The sequence below is a fragment of the Canis aureus genome, chromosome 14 (genome assembly GCF_053574225.1).
Source record: "Canis aureus isolate CA01 chromosome 14, VMU_Caureus_v.1.0, whole genome shotgun sequence".
Lineage (NCBI taxonomy): Eukaryota > Metazoa > Chordata > Mammalia > Carnivora > Canidae > Canis > Canis aureus.
In genome coordinates, this window is record NC_135624.1 from 29393993 (window position 1) to 29416606 (window position 22614).

Sequence of the window (22614 nt, forward strand, 5' to 3'; positions counted from 1 at the left end):
ACTGTTCTCCTGGTTCATGTAGCTTAGGGGAAAAGTGGTTTTAAGGCTCCAAACATCTATTATTTGTAGAAGAAACAATGGATTAAGATTAGGAGGGCCATGTTTGATACTTGGCTTCTTCACAGGGTATTTGACATCTTAGGAAAACCATGTCACCTTGCTTAGTCTACATATCCTCATTTGTAAATGAGGGCAAAGTATGGCTGTTAGTCTCCTAAGCATCTTCCTGCGCCATGATTTTTTTTTTTTTTTTAAGATCACAAATGTCACTGGGAGCTAAAGACTGTCCCATAACTGTATGGTCCCCTCGTGTACAAAGTTGTGTTATCTTCATTTCCAGCTCAGTACTTCTGGTAAGTCAACGTAGCTGATGATCACAGGGAATAAACTACTTATCTCCACAGTTGGGTTTGACTAATTTCCCTTTTCTGAAGAGAACTGGAGAAGGAGGCCCCTGGAGTTGTCTCTAGCTCTGTGGTGAACTGCTAATTTGAAACCACAGGGTGCTCTTTGAGAAATTGCAGACTCACATCTGATAACCATTTTATGGGAATGTGCCTGGGCCTTTTAGCTGTGGTTCCCCACAAAATGCCATGATGAGTGACATGCTTCCAGCAGATGAAAGCTCCATGGGGGTCAGTGCCAGAGACCTCTGACTACATCACTTGGCATTTGCTGATTTCTGCCTATTTTCTGTGTAAGTGAATGTCTCTGGGCTATGCTCTCATTTGAATGTTGGTATCCTAGTGAAATTCACATGTGGTCAAATGGAAATGGTATCTCCAGAATGAGGTAAAGTATACCAAGAGAATTAGATTCTAGTGTTTAAGAAAAGTTACCGACAAGCTTTCCAACCACGGCCTTTCTTCATCTTTCTTTCTTTTTTTTTTTTTTCTTTCTTTCTTGAGGAAGAATATGATCTTTGCAAGATGTCAGCACTTCCATTAGCACTGGCTTCTGAATTTCTGCTCATTTAAGGCAGGAAGGGAACTAAGGTCAGAAGAAAATGGGACATAAAATGAAGTAGTAGTTGTCAAACCCTAGGAATAGAGTATGCACTTTCAAAATACAGCCTTTTCCTTGACAGGCAGTTTAAGATGGTGAAGAGCCTTGCAGTCTGGAGATGGACTGCCTGGTTCAAATCATAGCTCTGTCACTTATAAGCCCCAGGACTTTGAGCAAATCAATTCACTTCTGTGCCTCACCTTTTATGTCTCTAAAATGGGAATTCTAAAAGAAATTTTTTTTTAAGATTTTATGTATTTGACAACACAAGCAGGGGGAGCTGCAGGCAGAAGGAGAGAGAGAAGCAGGATCCTCACTGATCAGGGAGCCTGACATAGGCCTTGATCCCAGGACCCTGAGATCGTGACCTGAGCCAAAGGTAGATGTTTAACCACCTGAGCCATCCAGGTGCCCCTAAAATGGGAATTCTAATACTATTGTAAAAGGTTCTTGTTAAGAGTACAATAGCATCTGAGATTATGAAGTCTTTGTGATTTCCCCTATAGCACACTGTCTTCCATACTCTTAGCTCCTAAAGGACCTGAAATTCTCACACAAGAGCCAAGAGATATGTTTATTCTCCATTTACTGAGGGCTTACTCTGTGCCAAGTGATATACTAGATGCCGAGAAAGGAGGATTAAATACACCCTTTTGTCCTTCAGTGAGGCAAAGGACACACACATACAAATAACCAACGATTGCAAGTCTAGTGCTTTTACAGAGGAAGCTTATTAGCAGAAGATAAATTCTTTCTAGTTTTTCAGAGAAAATAATACCTGGGCTCTAGCTGAAAGAAAAAGTAGGGACTGGGCATTGCAGACAGAAGAAAAACAAGACAAAGATGGGAAAATACATGATGTCTTTGGGAGCCTATTTTGTGAAGATAGTGTCATCTTTAGTAGGCCATGTGAATGTTGATCTCACCAATTATATTTAAAACATCTTAACAGCAAAGACCCTTTCATCTGTGTTTTTCCCTAGGGAATGTCTTATATATAAATACAAGCAATGTTTGGTGAATTGGTTTGAATTGAAAATGTGATTTAGATAATAAGTACTATAGGATTTCAGAGGAAGGAATGATTCATTCCATACTGGAAGTTTCATGTAGAAATCTTACTAGACTAGTGAAAGATTGAGAGATTCTTTTTTTTTATAAGTAAATTTTGGTGAAAAGGAATCAAATTACAGCAAAGAGTATGAGCAAATGCGTATTTAATCCCTCTTTTGGACCCTAGAAGGTACATAATTAGAGAGGCATCTATACTAATTCTATATTATTCACCTTCTCTTTGGCCAACCATCTTTCCCTTCTTGAAGATATCCAAGAGGGGCTCACAATTAACTGTCCTATTCCCAATCTACAGAGATGGACACACAGGATTCAGGTTGACCAATCAGGATGTGACATCTACCTGGCCTCACTAATTTGTCCTGGGAAGGGCAGGCGACCAGTCAATCCCCCTACAATGATCTGACCCATTCTAGGAGAGATCGTCTTCATTCTGGATCATGGACCATGTTGAACCATTTCCCACCAAATGGAAGTAGTCCATCTGATAGGAAGGCAATATATAAAGAATGATAAGTCCTGCAAACAATATGTGGAACCCCGTCTGCAAAATTTTACAGCTATCCAGTTACATTAGAGAATAATCTCTCCTCCACCTCTTTCATATCAGCCTGGATTTTGTTCTTTGCTCTACCAAAAACGAACTTCCTCCCTAATACAAGATGAATGGCAGGGATTGAGAAACCAGCCTTTGGGAACTGCCTCCTAAGAATTAGTGGTTCAAAGAACACATGGAAGTAAATGCTTTCAGGTCTGACCTTCAAAGCAATGAAGCCAAGAAGCTGGGTTTGTACTCAGCACGATGAACAGATGAGAATGAAGTAGAATCTAATATTGCTTCTACTTTATTAAAGATTTTATCAGACGGCCTCACATCAGGACTTAAAAGTCCTACACACTAGCAGCAACCAGTGAACACTGAATGTAGAGTCGTGATCTTTAGTGACCACCTACTGGTCTCATTAATTTTTCATTCATTGATAGTCCAGTCATTAATTTATTATCAGGTCAGTTATTCAACAAATGAACATATGACCCATTTGAAGAGTCTAGGAGAGATTGTGTATATTCTAGAGGATGACAGTTAAGGGGTCCTAGTACTCTACAATAGAAATCCTCCCCTTTGATTCCTTGAAGTCTCCTGAAGCATACCTCTCGCTGATGTTTCCACTAAGTACTGGTAAGACAACTGTTGTATAATTCTTCTATAACGCTGTTAGTCCTTTGCCTGTCTTCTCGGCAAAGGACTTCCACTGATTTTTCACTTCCTTCTGATCTTTTCCCTGTTTCCTCCATCACATCTAGCCCATCTAACATATCAATCTTCTACCTATTTTTGTCAGCCATCATATCTTAAAACATTCCACAGAATATAATGTAAGTGGAGAAAAGAAATCTCACAACAGAGTGAACCGCAAGTGTCGCACACTGCAGAAGAATCTTCGATGCATGTTAATTTGGTAGAGGACCATTGGCTGATACCATTTGCAGCGTGGCTTACCACAGCTCACTGCCCCAACTAACTCTGGCTGAGAGCACGAATAAATTAAATCTATATTATGAGCATAATGTAATGTGTTGAGATACTTATGTATAAATAGAGACACAAGTAGATTTTAACTAATCGGTGCTCTATGGAGAGTGATTCAAAGGATATATGTGTGTTTATTATAGATGAAGGAAGCGCATTAAGAACAACCTGGGGTTAGCGGTCTCTGGAACTATCCATTGTGCCATAGCCAGGGCGACCCCACCTCTGAGTGTATATCCAAAGGAAATGAAATCAGTGCCTCAGAGAGATATCTGCATTCCCATGTTCGTTGCAGCATTATTCACAATAGCCAAAATATGGAAACAACCTAAGTGTCTGTTAACAGATGAATAAAGAAAATATGATATATAAAAATGCATATATATTATTCAGCCTTTAAAAAGAAAGAAATACTGCCATTTGGAACAACCTGGAGGACATTATGCTAAGTGAAATAAGCCAGACCCAGAAAAACAAATACTGCATGATCTCATTTATATGTAGAACCTAAGAAGGTCAAATTCATAAAAGCAGAGAGTAGAATGGTGGTTGCCAGAAGCTGAGGCGGGGATGGTGGTAAGGGAAGTGAGATGTTTCATTTATGCAGGATGAATACATTCTGCAGATCTAATGTGCAACATGGTGACTGTAGTTAATAATACTGTACTATGTGCTATGTACTTGAAATTTACTAAGAGAGTAGATCGTAAGTGTTCTCACAACACACACGCACACAAATAACTATGTGAGGTGATGGATATATTAATTAGCTTGACTGGGCTAATTATTTCACATTGTACAGGTGTATCAGACTCTCCCATTGTATGCTTTGTTTTCATATCATTTCTGTTTTTTAATTTTAGTCAAAGTAGACTTGACATACAATATTCTATTAGTTTCAGATGTGACTCAACAGTTATACACATTACAACAACACACACCATTGTAAGTGGTCACCATCTGTCACCACACAAAGCTATTACCTATTACTGACTACATTCCCTATGCTGTGTTTTACATCCCCATGGCTTACTTGTTTTACAGCTGGAAGTTGGTACCTCTTCTCCCCTTCATCTGGTTTTCCCATCCCCCCACCTCCTTCCCCAACAAAGTGGCAACCACCAATTTATTCTCTGTATTGGTGAGTCTATTTGTTTTTTCATTTGTTCCCCCCCCCCTTTTTTTAGTTTCCACATATAAGTGAAATCCTATAGTATTTGTCTTTCTCTGTCTTATTTCACTTAGCATAATACAGTCTAAGGTCCATCCATGTTGCTATGGCAAGATTTCATTCCTTTTTATCATTGAATTATATTCCATTGTGTGTATATATACCACATCTTTTTAAAATATATACAATTTTTGTCATTTGTCCCTTGGTAAAGCTGGGGAAGAAGAGTACCTGGAAGCAGGCAAGAGTACATTTTTATGCAAAACAAGCTAAGTTAAGATAGAGCAAAAGGTATATCTAGGAAAGGAAAGAAAAATATATTGGGAAAGACAGTTTAGAGGGAGAAAGTTTTGGGTGTACATTGCCACCTGCTATGTTGGAAGGACCTAAGAAAATAATGGAAATTAGCTCTACTTGACTAAATTGACTTCACTTCAAACACTAACTGTGCATATCCACAGCAACTGTAGCTTTTTAAAAATTTTTCTCCAGTTATGTGTGGTACGCTATGTAGGAGAAAATCTCAAGACAGAGATTGCATCCTCAGCCTGCCCAATTTTCACACTAAAAGCATCAAAATTTGTTTTTCCAAAATCAAGTTATTTTACTTAACAATGCCTAGAGGGCACCTGCCCTACCCCCTCAAAGACAGGGTGCATTTTAAAGTCACTTAAAGAGACTGGTGAAGAACTGAACTCATCTTATAGAATTATTTTCTAAGTGTTTAACAATTAACAAACACGGAAACAATCTAACATTTTAAAACACTATGTCAGTTTCCTAAACTATATCTGTCTGAATATAAGGAGAAAGTTGCCCCCTCGCAAGTATATGTATATATCCCTTGTAAAGATGTAAGTCATCTTATGGGATTCTTTCTCAAATACTTCATTTTGCACAAGATATTACTAATTAGAAAATATCATTAGGCGGAATCCACCTAATCAGTTTTTTTTTTAAAGCAGGCAATAGTCCAGGTGATAACATTTTATAATTTTAAGTATTGAATGATTTAAGTACTGTTTACCTTAAAAATAAAAATGCCAATTATTTTACCAGCAGAAATGGGTTTATTCAGGAACAGTGAAGAATTACTATCTAGGATAAACAAGCTACAGCAAAAACCATAGGCATGTCCAACAAAAAAAGGAGAGGAACATTTTATGGAGAAGGGAAAAGAAGTGGGGAGGGGTTGTTTGAACAAAAGTCCATTGGAGAGAAGCAAGCGTTCAGGGTGATGACAATTTCTCATTGGCTGAATTGTAGATATAGTTGATTTCTTATAGGAGATACGATATATAGCTTTCCTTGTTGGGGCCCATAATTGATGATTCTTTCCTGTTGAGATTCTTACTAGGTGTCTGTAATTGACAATTCTTCCTATCATTGACATTGAGTGGTAAGTCTCTCTCTATCACCCTCTGCTTCTAGGATCCAAAGTGTACTTTAGTAAGGTTTCTTCTTATTAATTTTCACAGTACACTTTCTAAAGATCACTTACAAGAAAGTACAGAAAACTATCATCTTGCGAAGATCTAAATATATTATCTATAGAGTAAATGAACAATTCCCTGGATGTTGTATGGCTGGATATTTTTACCTTAGTGGAAAGTATCTAAGAACAGCATGCTTTGCAGAGTCAAGAAGTTTTATGCTACATCTCAAACAATTTAGAGAAGATGGTAGGCTCTGTAAGAGAGTGTTAATGACTCTGAAACATCCTTAGAGACGATGAAGATACTGATGCCAAAGACACTTATAAAGAGTTTGTGTACATTTTTAAATGAAGATTCATAAAAAAATACTTATTCCAAATTGGTATATTTTTATATAATATATGGTATAAATATTGATATTAATTATTAAATTTTATATACATCAGAATCCTTTACATATATCCCTACAATTTATGTGGTTCTATGTTTTACAGAACAGGTAATCCATGCCCACTCTTATCTCTCTTTTTCAGCCACTAGTACTTTTCAACTCTCTCTCCTTTATTTTTAATTTTTTTTTAAGATTTTTTTATTTATTCATGAGAGACACAGAGAAAGAGGCAGAGACACAGGCAGAGGGAGAAGCAGGCTCCCTGCAGGGAATTCAGTTTATATCACATGAAAAAGTATATTTAGAGCTTCTCATGAGTAACCGGAAGAGCTGAAAATTCTGGTTGGGATTCTGGGATGGTAGTGACAGGCTAGGAATGAGGAATTATCTCATCCTCTGAAAAGCTCATGTGCTCTCCACAGTCCCCACCTGGCTGGTCCCACAGCGTGACTTGGCAGCCCTGGTCCCAGCAGGACTGTGAGAGTCACATCCGTGCTCTGTTATCTTCAAGTTCCCCTGTCATAACTGGCTTCTCCCTGCTTCCAAGCCCTACCCAGGTCGTCATACCCCCAGCACCACACCTGCCTGCATTGGTTTTCTTAAATGTTCAACATCAGTGATGTCCTAAGAGTTAAAGTTTACGAGACACATTCAAGTTCATGATTTTTATTTTATTTATATTCGTGTAGTGAGGTTGGTATGGCACAGATGGAAAGTCTTCCCATATATATATAATATATAAAATATAAAAATTTTAAAGCATATATATTTTTATATATAAATATGTTCTTTTTTTTTTAAGATTTTATTTATTTATTCACAAGAGACAGAGAGAGGCAGAGACCTAGGCAGATGGAGAAAGCAGGCTACCTGTGGGGAGCCTGATGCAGGACTCGATCCCAGGACCCCAATATCACGATCTGAGTGGAAGGCAGATGCTCAACCACTGAGCCACCCAGGTACCCCTGTATGTTTTAAGCATATGAAGAAGCCAAGGCCCATGCCACAGCACTAATAAATATGAAAATTCAGCAAAAAACTCACGTCTTCCTTTACTTGCCCCAGGTTTCACATTTTCAGTTCTTCTGTGATCTCAGGCATCAGGAAGCAGGCCACTCACTTCACGGGTCTCTCACTTCGCTGCCTTTCCCCAGGTTTCCACACACATTTCGGGGCTTTCTTATTCTCTTTCGCTAACATGAGGTCGTCTGGAATGAAGAGAATGCAAGTTGTTCTAGTGGTTTAAACATTTGTGCTCTCCCCCCTCCAAAATCAACAAAAGCCGCTGAGTCTATAAATTTAAAAAGTTGAATTTAGACCAGTAATTATAGTTATTGAGTTGAGGAATTTTCAATGTGTTTTTTTTTTCTTTTCTTAGGTTTATCATCTCAGATCTGGAATCTGAATTCCTGTTCCTCTTTTTCCAGTAATTCCATGTGAGAAGTACAAATTTGTTTACACAGCATGCCTAATGACCATTAGCAGGCAAATAGGGTGACTCAACCGACATTATCTGAGTCGGTCTTTTGAAATACAGCAATTCTGCATTGCACATATTCCCAGAGAAATCAACTGGCTTTTTAAGCAAAATGGATTTTGAAAACAAGAAATACCACTATCACCACCACCCCAGTACCCACCCAGAGAAAAATTTAAGAATTCAGACAAGACCAACTCAAATATGAATAATGCAGGAATTTGCCATTTGTGTGGAATAAGAACGACTCACCTTTTAAAACATTATTATTTATGAATTTGACTTTAGCTGTTCTGTGATTAAATCTTTTTTTTTCTTTTCTGGTCAAATATTTGTGACATGAAAAATGGAATGGAATTTATCCCTAGTGTGATACTTCCAGAAGTATATTAAGTAGAAATCTCTGACCTCACTGAGCAAAAGGGCATCATGTCTAAGAATTTAGAGTGGAGATCACACTTTCCTCCCTGGTGCACCTGTTCTTGGGTTCCTCTCTGAAGGGTTTCTCTTGGAGGGGATTGTGGCAAGTATTCAGCAAAATAGGATGTGCTTCTCCTCTTTCATCATTGAAAAAAACAAACAAGTATGGTGTCCAAATGATTCACACCAAAAAATCATTCAGGGTTTTGTATTTTATAAGATGTATGTGCTTTCTCAAAGGGTAAGGAAGGGCTATATGTGATTTCTTCATAGAGGGACTGAAGTATCTAAATAAGCATAAGTATGTATGTGTTTGATGGCACCTGTTATTCTCATCCCTTCATCCCCTCCATGTGGTTCTCCCCGTCATGCTGGCATCTTCTCTCAACCCTTGCTAAGCTGCCAGGAAATCAGGTCAAGCTTTGGCATCAGATTGATTCACTCTTATATCACTCTCTGTGTAATGCATGGCCAAGTTATCTCTGCTGAAAGCAACTGTTCACAGGACATATTGTTCAGGGACATATGTCCTTCTTCTCCAGAGAAATAGAATCAATAGGGTAAATGTGATTTATCATAAGGAATTGGCTCATGTGATTTTGAAAGCAGGCATGTCTCATGCCCTGTAGGGTGGCTCAATAAGCTAGAGATTCAGGAGAGCCAATAGGTTAGTTCTAGTCTTAGTCTAAAAGCCTAAGAACCAGGTGAGCCAATGGTGTTTTTCCCATCTGAAGACCAGGAGGCTTATGATCCAGAAAGCGCCATTTCAGTTTGAGTCTGAAGGCAGGAAGAAAATATCTGTCCCAATGTGTAAGCAACCAGGCAGGAAAGAATTCTTTCTTGCTGAGGGATGGTTAGCCTTTTGTTCTATTCAGGCCTTCAGCTGATTGGATGAGGCTCACCCCCATTATGAAGCGTAATCTGCTTCACTCAGCCTACCAATTTAAATGTTAGTCTCATCCCCAAATACCCTCAAACAGCAATAATCTTTGATTTAATAGCAGAGTACCCCATGGCCCAGTCAAGTTGACACAAAGTTAATCATCACACAGGGCAATCCATCAAGGATGTGTTCCCCAGAGCTCTCTCAGAAGTTTTTGAAACATTCATTTCCCTCCCAGCTATTACATTGAGGCTTCTATGCCTTGCAGGTTGTTAGCTGGAGGTTGCCCTCAGTTCCTTGCCATACAGGCCTCTCCAACATAATAGCTTGTTTCATCAAAGGCAATAAGAGGTAAAGAATCAGCTAGCAAAATGAAGTAACTATCCTTTATAAACAAATCACAGAACTGACTTCCTATCACCTTTGCCACTTTCTGTTGGTTAGAAGCAAGTCATGGGGTTCAATCCATAGTTGAAACATTACATAAAGGTTAACACCAGGAGGTGGGCATCTTTAGGGGGTGGGCATTGTAAAAGTATGCCTGTCACACAACTGCAATGCGTATTAAATGTTTGAGGGAGGAATAGAAACAGTGGAACGGCAAAGAAGGGACCTGCCTCAATGTCATTTGAGCGTCATTTAAAGAAAAACTTAAATGGTCTATGAGTTTGGGCAAATTAATACCATTAACCCTATTTTTTCGTGTATTACAGTGGATGTATGTTTTTATGCTGTTTCTTACACAATATTATTCCCTTTTTTTTCTGGTAATAGAACTTGGTTTTTGTTTTGTTTTTGTTTTTGAGAACTTGGTTTTCTTTGGCTCTCCCATTCTCAGGCCAGATGATTAAGGTAGGGTGACGAATGTAAAGCTGATATAATCCCCTTACTCCTCCAGGGACAGGCATAGGAAGCAACTAGTTGAGGATGGAACATTAGATCCATTCTGTGTCCAGAAGAACCAGGTCTGAGACTTTTTCTGGAAGTACTAGGAAAGAGAAAGCCTTTGTTTCAATGAGCTTGGAGCTGAAGGAATGTGGGCCTGAGGTTGCCTATAGCCATCTGATTACTGAGTAGGAAAAGCCTGAATGAGAATAAAGTTAACCTAAGAATTCGATCCTGAGATACAGAGGAAAGTAATGGATTCCTGAAGATATGAAACCCCTGGATTCAGCCTTGCCTGAAGCTAGAAAAGGTATTAAATACCTAGATCCAGCCTTGCCTGAAGCCAGTTAAAGATACTGAACACTTAGATATAGCCTTGCCTAAAGCAGAAACCCTGATTCTTTAGTTATATGAATCAATACATTTCTGCTTAAGTCTATTTGACTTTTGTTGCTGGCCACGCCTGATCCACGCAGCACCTACAGCAGTGTGCAACACAGAGTTGGCTCCCAACAGATATACACTAATGTATGAAAGTGATTTTTTGGAAGATTAACATTGAAACCCAATGGGTAGGAAGTTGGAACATATCCACCACCACCATCCCCACAAGTCGTTCTGAATCCTAAAATTCTACACTTGGCTGCTTCCCAAAACACCTCTTTGAGGCTTCTCCTTTGAACTCACATCCAGAATATTCAAGGATGGCTTAGGCAGCTCTCATCTGTTCATTCCTTGCTATCCCCAGACTCACGGCTGTGTAGGTGGGCCAAACTCATAAAACTCTATCTCTCAGCACCCTCAGGCACAGGAAGTTGGCCCATAGAAGTTCCAAAAGGAGAAAAAAAATTCACCCAACATATAAGACCCAGAGCAGGAAGCAAAACTAATGAAAAAATGTCCCCAGCTTTCACAGGAAATTATTTTCACTCCACCTCTATAAAAAGTAACAGATTTGACCCCTCGCCCCTCCCTACCTCCTTCTCGGCTAACCTCCCTATAGAGGCGATGGGAGAGCCAGGGCCAGACTGCAGCAATGAGAAACGGGCCACTTTCCATAAAAATGTTCATCAGAAACCAGTTTGTCATAGCCAGAGGCTACCAAGAGTAGTTAGGGCTGGCAAGTTGTGGAACTGGACAGTTTTGACTAAAGAAATTCATAGCAGTTAGTGATCACAGAAGCAAAGCATCTCAGAGACTCAAAAAGCGTGTTCAGGCTGCTTTTCTCACCGTGTTGGGACTATTTACCCAGGGAAGTTCACATATTTTATGTAAAGATCTTGATTCAATTTTGACACTGTTGAGGTGAAAGGTAAAGGGCTGAAGTGCAGCCAGTGATCTGAGACCAATGAGACCCAGGCTGAGCCCTCTGAAGAACACATTCATTCTGTAATTTTCTTTGCAGCCCGTGACGGCTAGAATCTGGCTAGCCAGCCTATTGTCCACTGGTAGTGGGGGGCAGCCAGGGAGTACCTATGAAAAAGAATAGCCTGGATTCTTCTCTACTATGCAATGAAAGAACATTCTCAGGTATGTATGTATGTATGTATTTATACACACACAGAGACACTGATACACATGCGTGCAAATAATTACAATAAAATACGCACTTAGACAAATAATTACAACAAAATGTGGTAAGTGTTAATGGAAGAAACAAGAACGCATGTAAGCTGTTGAGTAATCCACCTATGGCAGCCAGAAAAGCTTCACAAGGGTGGTGACAAGTTAAAGGAAGAAAGAGAGTTTGGCAAATATCCGAAGTTAGGGGAAGACTTTCCAGAGAAAGAATAGAGTGAACACAGAACATTGTTTGATATAATGGAACAGAAAATCTTGCTGGATGGTGCCAGAATATGAAACTCCAAAGCTGAGGCCAAATCTTCAAGGGTTTGCAACATCAAGCTCATATCTTGTCTGCAGGCCATGGGAGCCATTTAAAAAATGCTAATGGAGGAGGAGGGGTAAGGTGTTCAGATCTGCATTTTATTATCCAGATCTTCCAACAGGGGAATCTGAGCAACAAAGGTTAGATGACTTTCTCTGGGTCATCGGGAGAATAAAAGAAGCCAAGTTTTTGCTGCATTGGAAATGAAATGCCAAATAGCTACTTCCTGCTCACTGCTTAATTATTAGAGACAATATTTGTCATGTGGAAAAAGAGTTAATTATAATCAGACTGGAAATTCATGTACCTGAAAATCTTTAGAAGGGAAAATGGAAGGGAAGGAACAAGATAGAATAGCAGATACAAAACAATTCTTATCAGTCTGAACCTGTTTTACATTTTATTCCAGACTCTGCAAATTAGCACCAACACAATGAATCTTTGTAAATTAATGAGAGTAACAGCGGGAAAGAATCAATCAGCCACTCTTGTTCCAAAACCCTCCTAGGTAATAACCTGAAATGAACCTTGGAGTCATGACCCCAGACTAATAGCCTGCTTCATACTCTTTGAACAAAACAATTAAATAATCACATTCCTCATGGTCCAACTTCCTGAATATATTAATTAGATTAAAATGCAACTTGTCAGGATCCCTTGAGAGGAAGGGGTTTGCGGAATACGTTTCCTCCTGCCCTCCTGTTTCCAGTGGCATGTCCTGCTTTTCCATAGATGAAGCCTATACCTGCCCACACAAGCTGCTTTGCCTGCACCTTCTAGAACTGGTGCCCTCATCCCTTCTCTCACCTGGACTCCTCACCTGAAGGCCGCCTTCCTTCTCTCTGGAGAAATCCAGCCATTCAGTTCTAACTGGGTTACAAATCCTCTTAAAATATCAAGGCCAGCTAACAACTCTACTCAGCTCAATTTTAACATTCATCCCTCTGTCCAATCCATCCATCCATCCATCTAGTCTCTATGAGAAGTGGGTTCAAATCCTGATTTTGCTACCTCTTATCTCTGCAATCCTAGACAAATTATGTAATCTCTCCGTTGCTCACTTCCTTCATCTATAAAAAGAGAATGAGAATAGGCCCTACCTTCCATGGTATACATGTGGCATCCTAGCAGCACAGAGGTGGGGTGACCACAGCCAGGCCAGGGAATGCTTGCCAAGGTCTACACGCGAGCCACCTGGCTCTTCTGAGATACCCCAAAGCTTCATTCTCTTACTTCCATCGGGTCTCTGCCAAGTGATTGGCCTCTTCTGATGGTCCCACCTAAACAGCAGCACCCACTGCAGTGTATCAGGCTCTCTGTTCCCTTCTGCTCTTTTTCTTCAGAATGCTTATCATAGGTGTTATATAACACACTTGCCCTTTTATTTCTTCATACCTCTTGTTTTCCAAGTGTGGCCCATGGAACGTAGGATCTTGTTAGAAAAGCAAATTCTTGGGCCTGATCTTGACCTAAGGAATCAGAATGTTTGGGTGTGGGATCCAGCCATCTGTGTTTTTAACAATTGTCTACAGGTAATTTGGATGTTCAATAGAGTTTGAGAACCACTGGTTTATAGTTTGTCTCCACCGGGGAGTGACAGTTCCTTGAAGCAGGGATGTTTCCCATTTTCCGTTTACTGCTATATCCCCAGAACTGAAATCCACATCTGACACGTGGTAGGCATTCAGTCAGTAGCGGCTGAATGAATGGACAAAAGGATGACTACATCTCACTTGGTGACTGAGCCAAAATCACCATCCAGCCAGCTCTCTCATCTAGCTCTATTTTCTTTTACAACCTGGCTACAAGATATTATTTCAATATAAAAAGTTTAATCATTTGTATACAAGTTAAGAGACAGTGGCCTTGGGGGGGGGCATACATTTGCATAGATATATGGCATATATTATATAATATGGTTTTTGGTATAGAAGTTACTTAGAAAATGCTAGTATTTATATAGGTAGGAAGAAAAACATGTGTATAGTCAGAAGCTCATCAAAGCACCATCATTTGAGCATATGTTTATGTCGAAGCTGGTTTCATAATGCTCAGGAGATGTAAAAAGGAGTTGGATAGAAATACAATTGTAGCAGATTTTTGCATCCAGTGAAGAAACAAGAACCTTCATACTGGTCAGAAGATGTCTGTATCCACCACAAATAGCACAGACAGACCAATGGGAAAAGAGGAGGGAGGGAGATGACATCAGGGCAGGGGAGGAAGGCAGAGGTTGAAGACAGAGACAGAGGGGATGGAGACATGCTGGCACCATAGATCTATGACCTTATTTTTCCCAAGAAAGCAGCCATGGCCTGTTGAGCACCATAGCCACAAGCTTCCTTCGTGTACCACCCCTGCCATCCATCACAGGCACACAGAAGAGACGCATGGATGGCCCATTAAGAAGCCAGAGAGAAGTGAAGCAGAGAGCTCTCCCTGAACAGAAGGCTAAAAGCAGAGGGCTTGAGCACTCTATGCGGTGGTCCGGTGCTCAGATGTCATCAGACCCATTCCTAAGGAAGAGATGGGGAAAACTGTATCTGTGGTTAAATGTTTGGATGTGTGTTGAGCTGGGGGCCTGGGATGCAATGAGGCTGCAAGTCACTCTATCAAAGGACCAAAAAGTACATTGGCTAAGACTAAATTCATCATCAAATGTTAAGCGGTTTGCTCTTAACAACATGAAATGTGTCCCTTCTTCCCAGGGTTTGACCTGAGCTCATTGCAGGAAGACCAACAGCAAGCAAAGAATTATTTTCTTAGGCTTTACTGTTAGCACCTTTAAACTAGGCATAAAATTCCATTTTCTCAAGCCATGTATTATATTATCTTAAATAATGGTGTGTGAAAAATTCTTGGTGTTGGGTCTTTCTAGCAAGGATAGCCTAGGTTCTGCTGAGGTAAGAGACCCACCCCTGAAGGATGACTTAAACAAATAAGGGTTTTTTGGTTTTTTGGTTTTGGGTTTGTTGTTGTTGTTGTTGTTGTTTTGTTTTGTTTTGTTTTTGTTCAAGCTATTTGTGCAGTGACTTTGGGGCAGCGGGGGTGACACTGTGTCCCACATAGGGAATGCAAGGCCCTGGGTGGATTCTCCAACAAGTGGTCTCATGTTCACCATGGAGGAAGTGCCGAACCACTCAGAAATGGCACACATCCCTCTGCTTATGACTAGACCCAGTCCCATGCTCCTTTGCAAGGGGCTAAATGAGGGGGACCAGATAGGTATTCGGTCAGCAGTTACCATTTCTGTGACAGAGGCAGGGTAGGTGCTTAGTAAATGGGCCCACAAAACAAAGGCCTAGATATTTACCACTTTTGAGTTTCACTGTGTGCCAAGCATTCTCTTTAGTCTCACAGCAATCCCTGAAAGCACATACAATTATCCTCATTTTACCAAAGAGGAAGTACATCCCTTGCCCACAGTGTCTCTCTCTCAGTGAATGGTCAGGATGTAACTAATACATCTTCCACTTCTTCCCCAACTCCACTCCATCTTCAGAGTTCGTGCAAGACCCCAAGGTCTCCACTTAAGAGTCTTGTGATAGTCATCTCCAGGGGTAGACTTTCCTGACCTCAATTAAGCAGTTAAGTTCTTTTATTTGTTCTCACTGCACTCTGAATTTCTCCTTCAGACACATGTCATAATTTTAATCAATCACTGGTTACTCTCTGTCTCACTGGTAGGATGGATGATTCGTGAGGGCAGAAGGATATGTGTCTGGGTCACTATACATCTCCTCCATCAAGCATGGTGCCCCCCATACAATCAACAGCCAGTAAATATAGCCACGTGAGGGATATTCTCTTCTGCTATTTCCTTTCTCATCTCCCCCACACTTAGTCAGATTAATGGTTCAAAAATGCTGAATGTATGTAGTGTTGCCAAATCCCTCAAACCTTCCCATTGCTTGCAACACATGACCATGCTATGCCAGTGTTTCTCAACCTTAGCTGCCCATGAGAATCCCTTGGGGAGTTTCAAAATAATACCCATTCTACCCCAAACCAATGGAGTCAGAATCTCCATCAGTGATGCTAGGATATCACTGTATCTTTAAAGCTGCCCCCACTCAATGATCCTAAAGTGCACTGAGTATTAAGAACAACTTGTGTGCCATATGGCCTCATTATAGAAAGACCTACTAACCCTTCTTCTGATAACAGAACCATCGTACTACAAGAGGCTTGGGATACTCAAACAGAGCTACCTGACCTGTGTTCTGCTCTGGAAATAAAGCCTAGCTTGCAGCAGAACCACAAACCCTGTTTATTTCCATGAACATCACTCTGAGGGATGCCAGTTTTCCAAATTCAGATTAAAAAAAAAAAGAAACTTAAGTCAAATACCTCTTTGCTTTTCACTCCTATTACAGTGCTATTTGAAGAGGGGACTGGTGAAATCCTGTTTTCTAAATATTTAACTCCCAAATTATCAAAATACTAGGAAATGCCAAAAAGGTCTTTAAAGCCCCATTCCCTTTTAGCAGAAAAGACACTTGTTGGAGGGAAGACAGTAATAATAGGTTGCAAACTAAAATAATTGAAGCTTGCAAATTAAACACTTAAAACCATAATGGCTTTCAATCTCAGGATAATGAGATGGAGAAAATGTTTATTCTCTTAGCATCTAATAAGAGGAATCTCCCGGGAAAGACCGGTCGATATAGTGAAAATACATAGAAAAATGCCCTCTTGATATAGGTGAATTCCTAAAGGATGTAGTTAGGATTGAGGCTGTAGCTTTGGATATAGGAAATGCGTCTGCTTTATAGGAGGCAAGGATAGCACAATGAAAGAATGAGAGAATTCTGTGATTCTGCATGCTCAGTGACGTGGCCCCTTCCGATGAATCAATGGATTCCAGTTCAATGCTCACTGTGATTGGGTTTATTTAGAAAGTGATAAAGAGGCTTATTTCTACTTTTAGGCTTACACAGGACCAATTCCAAGGCAGGAGCTGAAAATAGAATTGTTAGCTCCTGGGCATTTGCTAAAATCTCAAAGTCTTTGGACATCCCTGTGCTGTGGAATTGAGAAGATTTGTGGAAATTAGTCCTGGAAAATCGGGAGACAGCCTGGTACATCAGGCAAACTTGTTGTTTTCTCCTTTGGATTACCATGGTAACATTTGAAAATTTTTGTTGCAGTTACTAGATTTCATTTCCACCAAGTGGAAAGCTTCAACTCTGCAAATAATGATGCAGATTTTAAAATAGTCCAAAGTTCATAAGGCGTTCTGTGTCATGGGCTTTTAGGTAAAATGGGACATTTTCAATGAGGCTCCCTTCCTCAGAGACCACTTTCCATTGTGTTTTGTCAACCCCACATGAGCTTGTTAGTTTCCCTTATTTGCTTTGTTTAAGAAGCTTTGCTAGTGGCTGGTCTCCACCCAGGCTCTAAAGTAGCCTGCCCAGGACATTGGCATCACCTAAACCACTAATACCAATTGAGAGTGAGAGAAGTCTCCCACTCAGAGCACCCAGAAGCCCAAAGAAACAGAGGTAATTGAGAGCCAAGTTCCAGTATTTCAAAAGGGTCAAGCATCAAGCCAGGCAAATTGCCCAAAGGGCTACCCATAGAAAAAGATCAATGACAAAAGGTCAAAAAGCACACAGATGAAAAAGTCTTAAACTGGGTAATGGCTTCAATTGTATCCCCCCAAAGATATGTACACATCTTGATCCTTTTGACCTCAGAATGTGACCATATTTGGAAATTGGTCCTTTACAGATGTAATTACGTTAAGATGAGGTCATCCTTCATTAGCCTGGGCCCTACATCCAATGACTTTTGTCCCTTATAGAAGAGGAGGGGACACATAGACACAGAAGATAGGGAGGGCCTCATGAAGATCTTGGCAGAGATTGGAGCAAGACAGCACAAGTAAATAAACACCTGGATCCGCTAGAAGCGGGGAGAGGCAGAGACAGATTCTTCCCAGAAACTTCTGAGGAGATGTGGTCCTTCCAAAACCTTGATTGCAGACTTCCGGCCTCTAGAAATGTAAGAGTAAATGTCTGTTGTAAGCCACCCAGCTTGGCGGCCAGTGTTACAGCCGCCCTAAGAAACTAATGCAGGCTGGGGGTGAAATTTGGGAACCCTGTAGACAAACACACCTGGAGGTAGGCAGATTCTATCTGCTCAGTTGGGTTTCTTTGTCCAGTTCAGGGATCCCATAATAGTATACTGCACTGTAAATTTTCAGTTGTATATTCCAACCTCAGGCATTATGCTCCCTGATATCAGAGATCATGACCATCTCCCTCAGCCCCAGATTTCATCCCCAGCAGCAAGCCCAGTGCCTGCCACGTAGTAGGTCTTCCATACATTTGTCCAGTGGAGTCAGTGGGTTGACCTGGGTCACGGATAGAGGGGAGGGCAGAAGGCTGGTCCGAAGATCTTTCTGATGCTGAGTTTCCCTGCTATTGAAGCAGGAATTTGCTTATTAAAACACCCACCTTCTAACACTGGCTCTGTCTCTCTCACTTCTGTTCTGCCTGCATTTGGATGTAGCAATCTGCCTGTGGAAGCAGAGAACAATCTGCACACTGTCTGTGTGTGCACTCCTGTTGGAAAAGGCTGACCGCCCCAAGGGCCCCTGCACTGCTGGGTCCTGAGGGTGATCACATTTACCTTGGTGTCCTCCAGGACCTGCAACCTGGACGCTGACAGGCATTGAGATTCTTCATCTTGACTATTTGCAGGCCTCTCCCTTTCCAACGCCAGTGGGTCTGAGGGATGAGAGGGTCTCTCCCAGGGGCTCTGTCTGCCTGTACTGCAATTTTGCAAGTCTAGCAAGAACTGGCTTTCATTTCAAGCACGTCTCAAGGATGGAGACTTTTAGAGGGGAAAGCAAATTTGTAAAGGAGAAAAGACTCCAAGACTCCAGATAATAAATGGGGCTTAAAACAAGTTTTATCAGCCTCCTTTTCAACACTCTGCCCCAATCCAACACCATTAATTCTGTGCGTAGTTGGTGGAATTGAGCACTAATAAACACAGGTCATAATAAATAAAATATAGGGGATTTTTATTTGTTTTTTTATAATATCCTCTTCATGGTTGCCACAGAAAATTGAGGGGTTAATAAATCAAAAGTTTCTTCAAATAAGGCAAGGTTATATCAAAAATAAATAAGGGGTACATGTGCTTACCACACAGAAGTTGTGAACAGAGGCCAACTGTGCCCTGGTATAGACTTGATAATGCATAGCTGCTTCCTCAGCCTGGCTGTGGATCTTGATTCTTCCATCCGGTGCTACTGTTACCCCAGCAGAAAAGACTCCTCAAAACTCCTCAGGGTACCTTAGTAAATAAGTAGAATAACATATGGTTATAGCAGCTTAGTCTTTAGCAAGCAATCACAAATGATTTTCACATCGTAAAAAAAAAAAAGAATCAAGTCATAATTCTCTGCAGAGACCCATAGAAAATTATATATATAGATGTCTCTCATATACTTAGAAACTACATTTCTCCCTTTATAGATTTATAAATGTACAGCAAAGCCAGAACATGGTAATACTTATGGATATGTATATCATGCACAAATGTGTGTAAGGAATGCTTTCCTTATAGGTGACCACCATCTTTCTTCAAACCAATATTCTCTCTAATAAAGTAAACACATGCTCAAAATTAACATTGATTCACTAAGGACTGTGTTTAATATCCAATGAGTCAATGTGCATAAACACACAGAAGAGTGCCCGACGCATAGAAAGAGTTCAATGAAGGTCATTTATTATTATGCTTGTTTGTATTATTCTTTGTTCAACTAACTACAAGTATTTATTGAGCAACTATTGTATTTCAAACACAAGAAGTAAGAAGGAAGGCACCTTTTCTCTCAGAGTTTAAAATCTAGAGGAAAGACAAACACTAACCGTGATTAATCAGTGTAATCCAGAAGATGTGCAGTCTCACCGTGAGAAGAGATTTGTACTGATATTCAAAATATTCATGCTCTGGGCCTCTTTCTGAAATACAGGTGCCCTAACAAGGGCAGATTTATGTTGACTTTTCATAGAGAGAGGTACATAAGCCAATAATTTGTACTGGCTTCCTGCCATTCTTGTTGGACATGTCTCTATTCTTGTCCCTTGCCAGCATCTACGACTTCCTTGACAGCCTTCTGTAATTCAACAGAGCTTTAGTCAATTTCTCTCCACTCACACATCTAATGTCATCGTTAGGAACTTTATCATCTATGTTAATAATTCATCATACTAGCTTATTTTATCTTTCTTTTGCCTCCCTGACGCTAGCAGGCATCACACTCATGCAATTTTCTGGAACATTTCTATTATGGTCAACTGGAACCATCCCACTTCTGAATCAAGTTTTCTCATATCTAAAACCTTAAATGTCATCCTTTTGGTCTCTGACCACGACTTCCCTACCCCCGACACCTCCTCTGAGATTTCTTTCTGGCCACATTTCCACCAAACTTGTTCCTTGGCTTCATTTGGTTTTCTGCCTCTGAAAGTTTCCCTTTGCTCCAGAAAGATTCCTATCTTTTGCTTAGTTTCCCTTCAGTTTGTGTTGAACCTAGGTCCCTTGGTCCATCTCTAGTGAATCCTTAATGTATTTGTGCTACGTTTTCATTGAATGCCAGGTACCATGCAATACTGAAGATGCCACAGCCATGTGGACAGGCACCCTCACAACTTTATACTCTTGGATGAGATCCGCTAATCACACAGAGCTACAGGGGGATTCTTGTCAGGTTCTCCCTCATTCCTCCTGCATCTTTGTGTCCCTCCGAAATCCTTGTTAAAACCCTAATCTTAAATGTAACAATATTTGAAGATGGGGCCTTTGGGAGGTAGATTTAGATGAGGTCATGTCAGTAGGTCCCCCATGATAGGATTAGTGTCTTTATAAGAAGAAGAAGAGGATACCAGAGTTTGCTCTTCCAGTGCAATGTGGAGACACAACAAAAAGATGGCTGTCTGAAACCAGGGAGCAGGCACTCTCCAAACACAAACCCTCCAGCAGCTTGATCTTAGATTTCCCAGACTCTAGATCTGTGAGAAAGAAATGATTTTGTTTAAGCCACCCAGTTTATGATATTTTGTTATAGCAGCTCAAACTGACAGATATCCTCCAACCAATTTTCTCAAATTTTCTCCAGCCTCTTTAAGACTTCTGCTATGACCTCTTACCCTTCCCCTCCCTTTCCCTCTCCTCCTCCTCCTTATTCTTCTTCGATAGGTTTTTGCCTCCTTCTTTTAAGATCAGAATTTCATCCAGGTCATCTGATTCATTTCACCCTTTATATTCAAAGATGAGTATTCATAATAGTGTTTATATGTTACATGTTGGCTACTGCAGAATGTGTTCTCCAAACCATATTTTTCTCCCTTTCGTGTATCTCCACCAGTAGATCCCCAACTGAGCAACCAACATTTAACCTGGTATCACTTCATAACCTTTCTTCTTCTGTGATCTTTCTACTCTGCTATGTGAATAACCTTTGGATGCCATTAGATTCTGGATGCCAAAGTACCAGCTTGACTGGTAGAAATTCTTGTTTGATATATTCAGATTCTTATAAAGGGATATAACTATTTAAGAGGTAAATACAAACCTTTTGATTCAAAACGTCCCATTCTCTTAAGCATCTATGGGATGATGAACATATCATATACCAGCATTTGAGTTGTGATGAAAGAAATCATTGTCCATCAGCCAACACTTGGATCACGAATACAGCATTCTGCTCCACTAAGGCAGAGTGCTGCTATCAATTGACCATGTGGCTTTGCATGGGTTATTTCTACTTCTCAAACCTCTGTTCAGTTGTGTAGAAGTCAAGGGAGTTGAACTAGATGATTTCTGAATTTTTCTTTCAACCTAAAAATTCCTTCTTCATTGCTATTCTCACCATTTTCGGTATTTAGTAAAATATTTACTGTGTTCTACACTGTAGAAAGTTTTTTGGTTTTTTTGTTTTTTTTTTTTTAAATTTATGATAGTCACAGAGAGAGAGAGAGAGGCAGAGACACAGGCAGAAGGAGAAACAGGCTCCCTGCACCGGGAGCCCGACATGGGATTCGATCCCGGGTCTCCAGGATCACGCCCTGGGCCAAAGGCAGGCGCTAAACCGTTGCGCCACCCAGGGATCCCTCTACACTGTAGAAAGTTCTATGGCAAAGTGGAGAACATATAAAATGACATTGGGGGTTTTGATCCCTGCATTTGGGGGTAGGAATTCAGTTTACTGGAGTGCAGTGAGGAAATGTTCATTCTAGTTGGAACTTTTCCACTAACTTGTGGAATGAGGGTAAGATATTCATTCCTCCTTCTAGATACTAACTCAGCTTGTCCTTCTGCAAAACAAGGATACTGAACAGTTGATCTGGAAGGCCCCTTTGAGTTCTGAGATGCTGTTGTCTACTTATAGGGAAAAGATTAAGACATCAGTTAATTCAAGAATAAAACACAG

At 40.4% G+C, this 22614-nt stretch overlaps 1 protein-coding gene across 4 annotated transcripts in view; it reads right to left on the minus strand.

Annotated features, from left to right (window-relative positions):
• LOC144283318 (uncharacterized) overlaps positions 1-9311 on the minus strand; it is a 36625-nt gene extending 27314 nt beyond the window's left edge. For 3 of the 4 annotated variants that reach the window (XR_013351827.1, XR_013351826.1, XM_077847220.1), the window contains exons 1-2: positions 8338-9311; positions 7653-7816 (exon numbers count right to left, since the gene is read on the minus strand). The gene's annotated coding sequence lies outside the window, so the exon portion shown is untranslated. Of the gene's footprint in view, positions 1-7652; positions 7980-8337 lie in introns of those variants that run through there. The other variant, XM_077847221.1, reaches the window with a different exon arrangement.
• Between the last annotated feature and the right edge of the window lie 13303 nt (positions 9312-22614).